The sequence below is a fragment of the Haliotis rubra genome, unplaced genomic scaffold (genome assembly GCF_003918875.1).
Source record: "Haliotis rubra isolate DU_JTF1 unplaced genomic scaffold, ASM391887v1 Scf1240, whole genome shotgun sequence".
In the NCBI taxonomy this organism is placed as follows: Eukaryota; Metazoa; Mollusca; class Gastropoda; order Lepetellida; family Haliotidae; genus Haliotis; species Haliotis rubra.
In genome coordinates this window covers 187,985-203,503 of record NW_025765160.1, presented here as the reverse complement: position 1 = coordinate 203,503, position 15,519 = coordinate 187,985, and positions in this window count along the sequence as shown.

Here is a 15,519-nt window from a genome sequence, read left to right as displayed (position 1 = left end):
ACATGTAAGGACCGATTTACCAAAGTTAGACAATTACACAGTTCCCACAATCTTTTGTCTCGGTGAGGCTTTTTGTCACTTTCATTTTAACTTTTAATCAGGTTATGAGCATTAAATATAATGTTAAATGTTTTTAACTTCTTCCATGTTTTGGCTCCGTTGACAAAGGTCACAGAATTTTACTTCACTGAAAATAGTATTTATGTATAATGATGGCATATCTTACCATTGACTGCTGGGTGGTGCCATTGTAACAAGGAACGCACTTTATTTTCACCGTTTTCCACGATGCTCCTCTCGAACAGGAAGAGTTGTTGCTGTCGACAGTAAAGTAGCTGGAGTTGCAGATGTCCCCTATGTCAGTGGCAATGACATCCACGTTCTCCTGACTGTTCGCCAATCTGTAGTTATCGCATGCAACATGTGTGTAAGTAATAACTGATATATGTACTCTGTATCCACAGATGACATTTTGAGAACTAATTTGTGTTCTCTACACCAATGTAAACGTTGCTGTTAAAAGTATAAAAAGCAACAACTGATATATTTGACATAACACCTTTTCAGGAAGGTCCACTATTTAGTGCTTGTTAGATTGTGTCCTATCCGGAATTCGAACCCACACTGTCAGGCTGAGGAATCCAGAATCTATCACAACATGGTAATTGTGGTAACAGGGGCGTCCGTGGTTGAATAAACTTCATCTCAAATTAAATCTATAACTCTCATCAAAGTCAATTGCTGCTAATTTCGTCACAATTGCCTTCCATAATATCGACTACTTTTCATCCAAGTGTCCATTGTTAATTGAACTCAAGGAACTGATGGTTGAATGTGATGTCCCGGACTATTTCCCTGCGTTTGTTGACTCGATGTGTATTTTTTATACTTACAACTAGACACCATGCCACACTGATGCTGTTTCATGTAGTAATTCGCTGTTACCTTTGCTTGACATTTTCTACTAATAATTATTAACGATTGACTGAGTAAAACGGCTTGATCTAAACCAGAACTTGAATATAGTAAGGTTACAATGCAGGGTGCCGTTCCACTAACCGATCTTATCTAAGATTAATCTTAGCAAGTTACGCCAATTTTACGATCGTTTTAGCTAAAAGTTACACCCGTTCCACTACCCGATCTTAGGCCGATCACAATGTGTGAAGCCCATTTCTGATGTCCCCCGCCGTGATGTTGCTGCAATATTGCTAAAAGCGGCGTAAAACTAAACTCAGTCAGTCAGTCAGTCTTAGGCCGATCGTAGCCGGTCCCGATCTTACGATCCGATCCAAGCTTAGATCGAGACTCTTTCGTGCGAGAGATAGAGAAATGCGAGGCACGAGTTATCTCCCTGTGCATAGTCTAGCAAATGATGGAAGTAGTTTACGAACCAACTGAGTGAGTGAGTGAGTTTAGATTTACGCCGCACTCAGCAATAGTCAAGCTATATCGCGGCGGTCTGTAAATAATCTAGCTAAGATGCATAGCGTTCACTAACATGAGCGTTCATGTACAGTGATCAACAGCATGAGCATCGATCTGCGCATTTGGGAACCGATGACATGTGTCAACCAAGTCAGCAAGCCTGACCGACCGATCCCGTTAGTGGCCTCTTACGTTCAATATTCTAATCCGGGCCTTCATGGGTATTTTTCCAACCAAGTGTAAACGTGGAGAAAAAACCTAGAGCAAAATATTAGGGTAGTGAGCACCTTGGTTTCAGGTGCAAGTGCGTGTGAACGCTGGGTATCAGGCATAATATGATAATAATAAATGCATATTTATAGTGCGCCTATTCCACATCCTGGGGCATGCTCAAAGCGCTATGTACAGATAATTTACACGAGAGTATTTACAGCCGAGATTATAAGTAATATACTGAGAACAGGTTTTAAGTCTGAACTTTAAAAATGTCAATTGTGTCAGAGCTTTTAATATGTGCCTGAACCTTGTCAATCAGAATAAACAAGCCGTGAGGAGGCTATAACGTATGTAGAATCTGTCAGTGGTCTTGAATAACACGCGGCCTGCCTTTAGAATCCCCCCACCAAATATGCGCAGTGAAATCAAACATATTTGTATCTTTTTGCTTCAGAACATTGATCACTTCACGGCTGTCCCTATTCTTAACCATGACGTTGCAATATTGTTGTACAAATGTGTTACACCGACTCGTTCGGTTGTGTTCCCATGACGACATTGGTCAGACTGGCCTGACATTTGTTAGGCTTCAGTGCAGTGTTTGTTTACATCACAGAAATATACAAATTCATTTCATGGGGGGATTTTAGGATACGCTCACGGTGAAATGCTCGCTCTTATTTTTCACATAGAATAGGAAAGCCACCATTTTGGTTTCTCTACGATTGTTTTTAGCTATCCTAAGTTAGTCATGAATCTTAACTTTACCATTGACTTGGGTAAGATTGGTTAGTGGAATGGTATGCCGATCGTAACGTCACGATAAGATTGGGATTTTAGGGGTTTACGATTGGCATAGGGCTAAGATCGGTTAGTGGAACGGCACCCAGGACATTAGCTGACAGACACATCCGAGATGTCGGAATGACGGACTAGACACACATCAGATATATTTCCTACAGTAGTGGATTTGCTGCGCCGGCAAGATATATTTTAAAATCAATAGTTTGCATAGGGCATGCTTTGGTACCCCCCAGCAGAAACCACACAGCCTGTGTAGATTGAGTGAGTGTATAAGTTAAACTTTAAAGTCACATCGTCAAAATTTCAGCCATATCGTGACTAAAGCAAGTTTAAAACCTGTCATCGAAGGACAGTAAAACCGACTAGAATATCACAGTATCAAGAAATAAAACTAGCATATCTCTCTAAAATTGGATTTTAGATTAGGACAATAAAGCATAAAAATGGGGCTGTATATCGCCAACAACTGAAGGTAGATCACCATACCAGGGACCAGTGTAGATTGAGAGTTACAAGTTTGCTTCAATATGGCCGCCAAGGCAGCCATTTGTATATTCGCCCATTACTCATTTGATCTCTTGTTTGCGTTAATTCATATTTTGTTTTGGCTATTTGGAAAATGCATTTCCACACAATATCAGTTTCTTTGAACCAATGAAACCAGTGCTGCTGAAACGGATATAAGGGAACAGTGACACTGCACTATGTACATTTCTTTCTACATATCACAAGTGCAGAGTGGGCTGGCGTGTATGACTGAAGCGTAGGAATAGCCTTGGTACCTGGACGTCTGGTAATAATGTTATTTACAATGTAAGAGTCTGTGGCCTGACGCAACACGCCATAAATGGCAGTTTGTGAGGAAACAAGACTATGAGGTGAGGTGAGGTGAAATTGGGTTTAACGTCGTGCTTAAGAATATTTCGCTCATATGACGACGTGCATGCGTGTGTATGTGTATGTGCGGCTCCTTGTACTAGCCCAGACTTAAGCTGGTTTTATAGTGCTAGCCTACTGAGATACCATGCCGCAGTGACGCATGAATACCCATCTTAGACACATTATACTGACTCCGAGCCGACCAGTCCTTGTTGTACCCATTAATGCCGAGCGCCAGGCAGGGACCAACAAGTACCATATTGTAACGTCTTTTGGTATGACGCGGTCGGGGATCGAACCCGCGACCTTCCGCTGTCCTGACAGACGCTGTAACCACTACATTACGGAGGCGGTCACAAGAATATGAGTTGGTCTACACGTTGAGTGAATCAGGAAGAAAACATGTTGTTAAATCTACAAAATCTCATCATACACACAATGCAACATATGTTCGCCAAAAGTCAAAGCCGATGCCAACACAAATATATCTTGCACCCTAAATGTAGATCACCGCATGCTTCCTTGTACTGCAAAGACGGTGTGACTTATGTATGAGAATAAAATATAATGGTAATTCATATACATATGGAGCAGTGGCGCCTGTGTTGTTGCCGACGACAGTGGTTCACTCTGCCACAAGGTTAGGTCTTCAGCTACCCATGCTTGCCACAAAAGGCGACTATGCTTGTCGTAAGAGGCGACTAACGGGATCGGGTGGTCAGGCTCGCTGACTTGGTTGACACATGTCATCGGTCCCCAGTTGCGCAGACCAATGATCATGCTGTTTATCACTGGATTGTCTGGTCCAGACTCGATTATTTACTATCACTACTACTCGTGAAATAGAAACTCACCCCCATAATACTGCCACCCACTCTCGAATATACCATCACTGGTGGGGTCAAAAGCTTCGGAGTGCACTCTACACATTTTGGTGAGAGGGTTGTACAAGTCCAGGTTACACAGAACCCGCCACTGACACCGAGAGAAGCATTCAGCCCTCATGTCCACCTGGTTCATCTCTTCTATCAGGCTCCCGGTAAACACCAGATCATCCATCTCAGGCCTCCAGTGGAATGTCACATTGGTGCAAGTGTCCATGTTGTACACACATGGACACAGAATATGAAGTAAAACGACACATATTTCCAAAATGTTCACTAACTGTAGAAACACAATTGCCTGTCACTGAAGGCTGCTGCTGGTAACTCTCCAAACACCGTCGATAATGTGTCTTATTATTACCTCTCAGAACTATCCTTCCCTCGCGGAAGATTTCACTTATTACCTCCGGGACATACACACTTAACGTCATGGGATCTTTACAAAAAACAACATGAACACACTTGAAAACACCAACATGAAAACAGCCAGTGGAGAATCAATAATTTATGGTTTATTATTACAATCCGGGCGAAGACCTTATCAAAGGAATGGTGTAGACGTTTCCAGTTAATTGCTCTTCCTGGTTAATGAAAACCACATACAAAAACGCCACAAAGAATATATTTGCAGTTCGATGTTCAGATTTTGAAAGTAGTTTAGAAGGAAGTAAATGTGTTTACCCTGTAGAGCTGTGCTAGTTGAGTTTCGCAACACGGCGTGAATCCGCATTCATCTCAACGTCAAACAAACAAAGGTTGTTCATTTCTACCATTCCATGACGGAAATCCATGGTATTCCAAACACAGTGATTCCGAGGTTTGGATCAGTACTTGCCCAAACAACATCAGAGCAAATAAGTGTAAAGTGAAAGAAGAGAGTGCATAGAACCCCATCAACACTGACTGACCTGGTGCTTTATTTCTACGAAGTTGATACAGAAGCCGTTGATTCTATCGAGAAATACAAATTATTAGCTTACACCTACATTATCAAACTATTTCTTCAGATTCAAATTGTAGTATTAACACATTTAGTTTACTTGTTATGATAGAGAGAATAAACCATTGACATTTTGCCAGCAAAACCTTCTACCTTTCATGATTGGTTATCCTATCCTTTATCGAATTGTGTCAACAGTAAATGTTTCAAGTTAAGATCAAGAAAACATCATAATCATTAAGAATGATGAAAACTGTCAGTTTTCAAAGCAAGAATTTATAACTTCAGTCATATCTGTCACTTTTGCAATGGAAGGAGCTAGCACCTAGTATTTTCAAAGCTGATTTAATCATAATTCTTAATTATATGCGTTAATACGTTTCTTTTTCACATTTACTACTAAACCCTAGAAAACAGACTGTGATACCTGTACGGCAGGTCCCTTTTCGGGTCATTACTGGTTTCCAATGCTTTATGTTTATCAGGCTCACAGCTATTTTTGTTCCTTTACAAGTCATTATGTAAAAGTCGGTCATATCTGGATGATAACATCCGTCAACGTTGCTGTACATAACTGGAGGTAGAGGTTTATGAATGAAAGTATACCCAAATAATCAAACCTTAGTTTCCAAATTAAATAAAGAAATATTCAGATATTCCGTATACATAGTGTGTCACGCAAATAGAAATTCATAATGAATATCGCTTGTATTCAGAGAGGGGACCAATTGATTTGGGAACAAGTTACGCCATACTCTAAGGGCGAGAACACCAAATTTCGTTCGTTTGCATACTTTCCACACCTAATCTACGCTTCCTGATTTCAATGAATGAAACATATTTTTGCAAACAATGATATTGATTAAATCTGAAGTTGCAGACTGAGTGAGTGAGTTAATATTTAACGTCACATCGACAATATTTCAGCCATATCGTGACGAGAACATTCGATATTGAAATGTAATATATGTATATTATAAAAAAACCTGCCAACGAAGGGCAGTAAAACAACTAGAATATCACAGATATATATGTAAAACTAGTAATAGAGTCTAAAACATTTTAACCATAGTGGACAACACAATATAAACAAAGGCTATAGATCGCTAACAACTGAAGGTAGATCACCATACTAGGGACCATGGGGACTTACAGTACATTTGCTTCCTGCATGGGCCCTAGCTGGATTTACATCATCCCCTCAGCTGTTAGCAATTGAGATATATCTAGCCAAACATTAAAATTACACATATTCTACGATTAAAAAAAGAAAGTTGAAATTTACTTTGAAAGTTTTGGGACTTACGTACCCTCTCAGGAGGACAATAATTTTACAGTACTTTAACCCCCCTCGAGGATACAGCCACTAACAATCTGTGTTACTAATTCAAACTTTCAATCATAAAATATTTAGCTATTTACAAATCTGTTAACAAATTTAATTCTTTTAAAAAAGCAATAATTAAATGAGGACATATATTAGTAAAAAAGATCCATCATCGTTCGTGATTTGAAATAGATATCCCTTATGATGGAGTACTCAACACAGTCAAGCAAGACATGCTTGACCGTGATTCGTTCATCACAAGGGATACAAAACGGAGGATCCTCACCTTTCAATAGGTACTCATGCGTATATCTTGTGTGGCCAATACGACATCGTCGTATGATGACCTCTTCAAATCTGGACTGACAACCAAAGTAAGTGTAACCGATATAGGGTTTTATTTCATGTAATTTATTGATACCTACTTGGGTGTCCCACTTCTTCTGCATCAGATCACGGATGTAAGTTCTAATGCTAGCTTTGTAATCAGGGTATCGGAGCAGAAGTGGTGTCACAGATTTGTTGAGTGCAGCCTTAGCAGCAATATCAGCCATCGTGTTCCCAGAAATGCCAACGTGGCTGGGTAACCAACAAAAGACGATGTCGCATTGGCCAGTAGCAAGCTCATTATACAATTCAATAATTTCTAATAAAAGTGGATGTTTGCAAGAAAGATTTTTAATAGCCTGTAGACACGAAAGAGAATCTGAAAAGATGATATATTGTTTATATTTACGGTGTTTATTAATATATTTAAGAGCTGTTAGTATTGCGTTTGCTTCTGCTGTGAAAATTGAACTGTCATTGGGTAGTCTGGAAGATATTGTTTTGGACCCAATGACAGTGGCACAAGCAACCGCGCCACCATCCTTGGATCCATCTGTATATAAGGATTTATAGGTATTATATTTATTTCTTAATTGACTAAATTCTTGTTTATACTGTAAATCATTAGTTTCGGATTTTTTAAATGTGGTTAATGTTAAGTCAACGTCTGGCCTCACCAATTGCCAAGGAGGAGAAAAAAGGAGACGAGAAGGAGATATATTTTCCAGCTCAATGCCGGCAGCAGAAAGGAATGGTTTAATTCTGTGCCCAAGAGGCGGAACAAGAGAAGGCTTTTTGTTATACAAATCCTCATAAAGAGGAGTGAAGATGCAGTGAAACGCAGGATTAGACTCGTTGGAATATAGCTTCGTAATATACTGTAATGATAATTTTATACGGCGTTGGGTAAGAGAAGGCTCATCTGCCTCAACGTAGAGACTGTCAACAGGAGATGTTCTGAAGGACCCAAGACAAAGTCTTAGGCCTTGGTTATGGACAGAATCCAGCAATTTTAGGTTGCTTTTACAGGCTCCACCATATACGATGGAGCCATAATCAAGCTTCGAGCGGACAAGTGATCTGTAAAGGTGTAGGAGCGTAGCTTGATCCCCTCCCCACCTTGAATTAGACACGACTTTCAATAAATCGAGTGCCTTCAGGCATTTTGTTTTTAGGGATTTAATATGCGGAAGAAAAGTTAAATGAGAGTCGAAAATGAGACCTAAGAACTTGGCCTCTTTTACAACCTTGATGGGAGTGCCATTTAAAAACAGTTCTGGGTCTTTATGTGGTTTATATTTACGGCAGAAATGTATGCAATTAGTTTTTGATTTAGAAAATTTAAAGCCGTTCTCAAGACACCATTTATGTATTTTGTTCAAACACAACTGTAGTTGCCGTTCAATAGTATGCATATTCTTACCGCGACAAGAAATGTTAAAATCATCCACAAAAAGTGATCCATCAATTGAATCGTTTAAAACCTTTGATAAACTGTTAATCTTAATACTAAACAATGTTACAGACAAAATATTATAATGATCAGACAGGGATGAACCCACTCGGACTTGAAATTGCCTGTCTGTTAAAAACTGTGATATAAAAAGAGGTAAACGACCCCTTAAACCAAAATCATGTAAATCCTTTAAAATGCCATGCTTCCAGGTGGTATCATAGGCTTTCTCGAGATCAAAGAATATCGATACTGCATGTTGTTTATTAACTATAGCATTTTTGACAAAGGATTCTAATCGTACCAAATGATCAATGGTACTACGATTTTTCCTGAAACCACATTGAATATTTGTTATTAGGTTGTTGGTTTCAAGATACCATGTTAATCGATTATTTACTATTCGTTCCATGGTTTTACAGACACAACTCGTTAAAGAGATTGGTCTGTAATTAGACGGATCAGTATGATCCCGGCCAGGCTTTGGTATAGGGACTACAATGGCATTACGCCACGAAGGTGGGAAATTCCCTGAAGTCCATATTGTGTCAAACATATTTAGAAGAGTTTCCAAACATGATTCCGGTAAATGCTTCAAGAGCTGATAGTGTATATTATCAGCTCCTGTTGCTGTGTCATGAGCTTGCTCAAGGGCAGTGTGGAGTTCATGTAATGAAAATAATTCATTATAGTCTTCGCCATTGTCCGAGTTAAAATTTATTCTCTTCTTCTCCTGTTGTTTCTGATATTGTTGAAATTCAGGGAAGTAATTCAACGAAGAAGAGTGTTTGGCGAGCGTTTCACCAAGCTTATTGGCAATGTCAGACTTACCAGTTAATATATTGTCACCATCCTTCAGATGGTGAACAGTAGATTTGGAACCTTTGCCCTTAATTCTTTGGATCATGTTCCACACCTTTGAAATCGGTGTGCGTGAATTTATTTTAGAAACATATTTCCTCCAAGACTGACGCTTATTCTGTTTAAATGCACGTCGAGCCTTGGCATTTAGAATTTTTACTTTATTCAAATTATGGACAGTAGGATGTCGCCGAAAATATTTTTCAGCTTTCTTCCTGCTCTTTCTGGCCTGTTTACATTCATTATCAAACCATGGTTTGCGAATATGTGGAACCGCAGAGGACTGAGGAATTGTACTGTCAGCAATGTCATTAAGGATATCAGAAAACAACTGAATAGGATCTTCACTGTTCCTAAAACGATCATGAGTTAATTGTTCAGCACACATAGTCTCATATAATGACCAGTCAGCCCTGGCAAAGTTCCTTCTCGATAAAGGTGGATCATCCCCAGGGTTGACTGTTTTGAGAATGGTGGGGAAGTGATCACTCCCACATAGGTCATCATGGACCGCCCATTCAAATTCATTATACAAGCTGGAGTCGGCAATTGACAGATCCAGGGAAGAATATGTTCCCGTAGCTGGATGTAGATAAGTGGGAGAATCATCGTTATATATACATAGGTGATTATCGGAAATAAATTCCTCAAGGATTTTACCTTTAGTATTAGTATGGTCACTTCCCCAAAGCGGATTGTGCCCGTTCAGATCGCCCATGATGAGACATGGCTTCGGAAGTTGATCAAACAGATTTTGAAGATCTGATTGTTGAATATTTGAAGAGGGAGTTATATACAAGCTGCACAATGTCAGAGCAATGTGCAGAGTGAGACGCACAGCAACAGTTTGAAGAGTCGTATTTAGAGGTATAGGGCTATGTATGACGCTCTGATGAACCAAAATAGAAGCGCCTCCAGATGCTCGATCTCCCGGAGGAGAAAAAGAATGATAATCACTATAGTGTCTCAGATTAAAGCTATCTGTAGTTTTAAGATATGTCTCTTGAAGACAAAATGCTGACGGATGGTGATCTTGTATCAATAAGTGAATCTCATTAAAGTTAGTTTTCAATCCTCTGCAATTCCACTGCAATAAAGTCGACAATTGAGTCATGGTGGCTCAATTGGCGACCGTTCACGTGAATGGGAGGAGGAAAAGCTCCTCTGCCTGTCCTGAGAGGACAGAGTGACCTCCATATCAAGAGGCCCAAATGAATTTTGGAGAGAAACCTCCGGAGGTGATGGGGCAGAATGTGGGTTTCTATTTAATTTTTTTCCTTTCTTTTCCTTCTTTTTAACTAGATCAGCTGATTGGGAATTTGCTGGTTGTGAAGCAGACGTTTGTGAAGTCTCAGTCTGAAGTTCAGTCTGAGACCCTGACGTAGATTGACTGACTGGGGAAGTAGACTTTGAAAAAGTAGTTTTTGTGGCTGAAGAGACAGGTTTTTCTGACTTGACCCATGTCAAGTCAGTTTGACAAGCAGTGGAGGACACCGCAACAGAGCGGGTGACTGCAGCAGAATAGGTGATATTTGATGGAAGTGATGACTGAATTGTGAAAAGGTTCTTGGCCTCAAGGTAAGACATATTCTTTTCACATTTAATTTTCATTATTTTTTATTCCCGTTGAAACACAGGGCAGGATCTGGATGAGGCTGGATGTGAACCAGCACAATTAGCACATTTGTAGTCCTTTTCGCAATCTGTAGTTTCATGGAGGTCACCACAACAATGACACACCATAGAATTACGACAAGAGTTGGACCCATGTCCGAAGCGTTGACACTTGTAACACCGGAGTGGACTGGGGATATACACATCCACCCCGATGTTAAAATAACCTGCTTTGATCGACTGTGGAAGGGATGATCTAGCAAAGGTCAGGAGATATGTATTTGTGTTTGTTGTTTTGCCATCTTTTTAAATAGAAAAACGTTTCACCGCCGTAACGGCCTGGTCTTCAAGTTCTGCAGCTATGTCCTCCTCTGACATGTCAGAGAGACAACGAGCCCTGTCTCGTACGATACCACGGCACGAATTGAGAGTCCTGTGCACGGACACAGCAACCTCAACATTAGCAAAAGTTTTGATGGACAAGAGATTAACAGATTGCTGTCTCCGTGTGCACTCCACCAGAAGTGAACCACTACGAAGACGGGTAACATTTTTAACTTCCCCGCATATCCCATGGATAGCTTTAGAAACAGCAAATGGATTTAGTTTAATGGGTAGAAAGTCAGAAGCTTCGATCACTAAGAATCTAGGCCAGGAATCAACGTTTGACGAAATTGTTTCAGTTGGACGATCTAGTTCGTCCAGGCGTCTCTTTTTGTCATAGCGAGATGAACCAGCTTGTGGGGATGCCATAATGAAAGGAAAATAATTCAGCATCCTTGCTCCCCACCCACCATGGAGTGTCAACAAGGACGATGTCAAATAGCACCGGATCTCCAAGATGCCGACACCAGGGCTACAGGGATGTTATACACCAGCAAATATGACACATATAGCAATATTTGTGTACCAAATCAAATGTCAGGGTGGTTCTGCCCATGACAAATAACTGGACACATATTGAATGTGGAGGTCAACATTGCCAGATTGGCCCATGAGCCACCGCCTTCTGGCATAGGACTCTAGGCAGTTTAAAGTAAGCAATAATTTACATACAATAGATCAAAATATCCAAGACCAATTTATAATTTAAATGTGCAAAAATATTCGCCTTGCACATGGCTTGGCGTGACCAGCCGATTGATTGAACCGGGCCAGTTCAACCACCCGTCTAGGTGAAGTTAGGGCCGAAGTGGTGTGTTGGGCAAAGGAACACTGTTCCTGGAACCAGTGCCCTCAACCACCAGACTACCTTCCTCCTCCGACACAGGGGCGCAACCCACGGCAAACGGGTTGGTGGACCAAATATCCCCCCGGGTCCACAACGGGGGGTTGAAGGGCGCTTAGCGTGACCCAGCACCCACCACGAGGAGGTGGCCCTTCATGGGTGCCAGTTGCAGACTGAGGTGACATAGATCCATGATGATCCCGACACTCGACATTCGCAGTGATGTCACCCTGTTGAGTGAAGTCAACCGAAAGGTATAAATCGTGGGAGGGTGATGGCGGGTGAAGGTGTGTGAGAGTTATTTTGTTTTATTTTAAACTGCCCCGTTTATTGAACAGGGGGGATGCTATGGTCTATTTGTATTATTGGAACCCCGAGATGTGTTGCTTGAAATTATGTACATCCAGCCCAAAGTCACGAGTAATAATCATGATAACTATCCAAGCATTTCGCAAAAACGGAAGGTGAGCTCAAGGCAACCGGAAACTAGACACATCAAAGCTCGAGAGTCAAAGAGATGAAACATGATCACGTGATGGATGGTGTTACCAGTGCAATAAAGCAATCTGATAAACTTAGTATCCGAATCGGATAAATATGCAAATTAGGTCAATACACGAACTACTTTCTCAAAACTCAACACACGCCTTTGTGTACCGTTAAGCTTTCTTACGCGAATGGTCGATTATCTGCATATATTCACGTACGATTAGCTTCTTTTTTACAGTAATTTTAAGAATAACACTACATGATGAAGTGATCATTCACCTCTAAATATAAAATATGTTTTATGCTCGCCTAAGGCTCGCATCATGCAATATAAATTCCTACTATTTCACATTAAAGCTTCGGAAACACAATCGGTTCATCATCTCTAGTGGGAAAGAAATATTTCTGTTTTCACTTCTGCATCGGTTAACACGTCGCTCTGTGTTTGTCGCTTTCCTCTCGTGACGCGCTTTCTCCACAAATATAATGCTCCTCCGGGCTGTTCAGCCTATACATTGAATGTCAGCCTCAACTTCAAGGAAGTATTTACCTTCCAACTTAGGTCCGCAGTGATTATTATTTGCTCCTTTAATCGTGGCCAGGAAGAAAAGCCATGAATCAATAACCGCGTGCACGTGTGAACATCACACAGAATTAAGGGGTCAGCTTGAGTTCTATCTCACAGGAAACATTATGTCTCACCGCCAGCTCTGAAATCTGACGTGGTGTTTCCACTGTGTTGCAAAATAAATGTATTTGCTATTTTTTTTTCCTTTACCTAAAAGGAGCGGATTGTTATTAGTTTCAGTGAAATAATTACATGCACTATTATGACACCATATTTTCTTACAACAGGTAACATTGTTTCTGTTCAGTGCTGTGTGAGCTGCAGTATTTGGTTTGTTAGTAACTTGGGATACGATGACAAGTCAGCGAACCTGACCACCCAGTCCTGTTAGTCGCCTCTTACGACAAGCACGTTTGATGGAATGGTTTCTGGAAGTACAGACACGTACAGTGACTTGTATCGATCATCTCAACAGAAAACCAGCAACCTGTGGAGCTTGGTATCACAAGCCTTTTTGTTGAAGCGTCCCCTCGTCACGCTGAATACCCGGGTTTAATTCGCTACACAGATGCAATATATGAAGCCCATTTCTGGTGTACCCCGCATTGATATTGCTGGAATATTGTTAAGTGGCATAAACCCTCACTCACTCCTTAAAGATTCCATTTTAGACGATGGCGTGAGGCGAAGGCGCTTAAGCTTCCGAGTCCACATTCCACAATCACGGGACTAGTTATTATGGTTTAAACTTATGTGATACCCGAAAACATACAGAAAGTGGCTTCTGCACAGATTGTCATCTTATGCCAAGATGAAGGAGTTGGAACACCTCAGATGCTTGCCATGTTGATAAACGCAAGGAGTTTACCGTATTCTTGCAGGTCATTGATTTCCCGCCCCTGTGTCTGGTACACAGTGGCAAATAGCGTCAACATAAAATGACTCATAAGTCCTAAGGTTCATTTAACTAACAGAATCCTCGCTGAAACTGATAACCTTTTGTTACTTACTTGTTTCAGCGAATGGTTGACTGATTTTACGCCTGTGTGAACAAAACCCACATTGTTGGGTGTAAATCAGCTAATTGTTAAGAGGTATAAAGCCTGTGTGAAGCTAACCCAGTTACATGCGTGTATACCAGCGAGTGGTTAAGTGATTTAACGCCGGTGTGAACATAACCCAGTCAGATGGGCGTTAATCAGCGAGTGGTTAAGTGATGTAACGCCTGTGTGAACATAACCAAGTTAGCTGGGCGTAAATCAGCCAGTGGTTAAGTGATTTAACGCCTGTGTGAACATAACCCAGTTAGTTGGCTGTAAATCAGCGAGTAGTTAAGTGATGTAACGCCTGTGTGAACATAACCCAGTTAATTGGTTTAAATCAGCGAATGGTTAAGTGATGTAACGCCTGTGTGAACATAACCCAGTTAATTGGTTTAAATCAGCGAATGGTTAAGTGATGTAACGCCTGTGTCAACATAACCCTGTCATATCGTGGCGGGTGAGCTTAATGTAGGAGGAAACCCCGGAGTCATGCAGACTCGTGGAAACCCACAAGGGCGGGTATGGTTATGGCAAACCCAGACAGATAACAGGGGCGCCATTGAAACACGCAGTTATAGGTTTCTGAAATAATGTAGCCAAAAACTCTGTACAATAGTTGAGTTCAGTAGAGTTGATTTGATTTGAGTTGAAGTTTTACGTCCTATCATAATATTAATCTATGGAGAATATAACACAGATGCACTTGTGTTTCATGAACATGATTTCATCGCTGGAAGGGTATTATGGCTAATTCTCAATAAGTATGTATTTGATCGACGTAAAAGGCGAATTCATATCAAGTATTTACAGCTGAATTGCTCCTGAAACATTTAGACGAGACCATTACATTTAATTTAACGCTAAAATGCATGAATATCAAATGAATTGGATCTGTAAATGTCCCGCTGCTTTGTAATTGTAATTATAAAGTTCTGAAGAGCAGTTTCTGTGCATTGTTAATATCATGATTATCAGCGTGGTGTGTGCAGGGTGTGAGGGCGTGCGAATGTATTGGACTGTTTTGATAGAAGTTTCACGATTTCTGAAAAGGACCGATTTCAGTTCTGTCAAAACATTTGATATTTCACTGAGCATGGGCATCAACTGAACTCTTCTGCTGTCCCTTTATGCATTGCATCGGAATTTCTTCTCGGGCAGGCACAATAACAATATGACTTGTCCAGGAAATTTCGGTTAAGTTTCACAATGGTCGGTAGGGACGATCTAATATCGTTCAATGACGATATAATAGCCAATTCCCTTCCACTGATTTATTCACCTGAACTTGAAATCAAGGAAGCATGACTCGTGGGGCCACCACAACTGTTTCATATTTAGATCTATGCTTAAGGATTCAGAGTGATGATTAAACTACCCACAAGTCTGTATGACAACAAAGATGAATTCAACTTTCCAAAATTCCCTTCATGTCGAGCAATATTCCAACAGCTCGAGCCT